We start from the raw sequence: 1,475 nt of genomic DNA on the forward strand, positions 1-1,475 counted from the left end.
AAAAAAAAAAAAAAAAAAAAAAAAGATAATCAACATATATTAAGACCAAGAGACACATATGTTAGAATTCTCCAACTAGGATTCTAAACCAGCCATCATAAAAACACTTAAATGAGCAAAGTTGGTGCCTCATCAGAATCAGCTGGGGAGATGTATGAATTTTATTTCTGGCTCCTCACAACTCCCCACATAGTTTTGGAGTCTAGCCCTGAGTCCAGGAATATAATTTTTAATTTCCTTTTTGCTTGTTAAAGATCAGCCAGGTATCAGTATAGATGTCAAAAGGGCCTAGCTTTGAGTTTAGGGGTCCAAGGTTTTGGTTTGGGCTTCTTATTTAAGGGTATAGTTTTAGGTAAAATATCAACTATTAGAAAGAAGTGGGAGAGAGGAGAGAAGAAAGATAGAATCAAGCAAGTAGGCAAATATTATGAAAGACAAGATGGGGAAAAAATAATTCTTATCTCAGGAGATCATTTTGAAGAGGTTGAGATATTATTTCCCAGATCTCACTCCTCCAGGGAGTGATTCTTAAACTGCAACTTGAGTTCAATATATTTTTTTTTACGGGGTGAGGGGGGAGTTATAATCTAAAAAGCAAAAATTTTAACTTCTAAGACAAGCTTCTCTTTCACAACTATGTTTTGTGTACGCTGAGATAAATGCTTCTCATTTAGCGGTCAGCTGATTTGTGTGGGAGCTGGGAAAAGATCATTTAAATTTAAATTTTCTTTTAAAAGTGGTCCTTTTTGAGAAATTCTACTTCAAGTTTTACTTCTTCATCCAGACACACTGTTGTATGTCACCTACATACGGTGCTCATAAATGAAAGGAAAAGACTTTTCCCAACCTTTTTAATAGGCAGTCAAGTGCTGCCCCTTTTCCCGGCTTTTTCCACTCCCCCAGCCCCAGGCCTAGCCCAGCCGTAACTGACTCCTTTTCCTCAACCAAGGCCCTTCCTATCGGGATTATTTTTGGAGTCGCGGGTATTTTGAAAAAGGTTTCCAAGAAAAATCAGCACATTTTCCTCTCCAACTGGGGCCCTCCCGGTCTGCGACGAGGTGACACCAGATGGGGAGGGCGGGAAATTCAAATCCTTTGTCCCTCCTCGAGCTGGAGTGCCACCCTTTCAAGCTCTTCTTAGTGGCATCCCTGAACGGTAAGTGACCCAAGAAACGGGAGCCCAGATTTCAGGAATGAAAGAAAAATTGCAACGGCTTTAGATTGGCTGTTGCCATCAGTAAACATTTCTAATGCGAAATTAGAAAATCTCACTTCGACCACGTGAAGAGAGCTTGAGGTAGTACCCTATAGAAGTGCCCACAGCTTGTTAAAGGAACAACAGGCAATTTTGCTTACTGTTTCTGCAATCCCAGGGGAGTTCAGCCTCCCGGAGAAAATGCCACTACCTGCCCTTTGTTCCGTCGGGACCCCTCCTCTCCCCTCCCCCTCCCCCACATCCCCTCCCCCCTCACACC

The 1,475-nt window shown here is 42.0% G+C and overlaps 1 protein-coding gene across 1 annotated transcript in view; it reads right to left on the bottom strand.

Moving 5' to 3' along the window:
- The window catches only part of LOC103081210 (histone H3.1), a 114,437-nt gene that overhangs the window by 9,274 nt on the left and 103,688 nt on the right, over positions 1 to 1,475 (bottom strand). The window lies entirely within an intron of this gene.

This window comes from Lipotes vexillifer, unplaced genomic scaffold (genome assembly GCF_000442215.2).
Source record: "Lipotes vexillifer unplaced genomic scaffold, Lipotes_vexillifer_v1.1 scaffold56, whole genome shotgun sequence".
NCBI classification, from domain to species: Eukaryota; Metazoa; Chordata; class Mammalia; order Artiodactyla; family Lipotidae; genus Lipotes; species Lipotes vexillifer.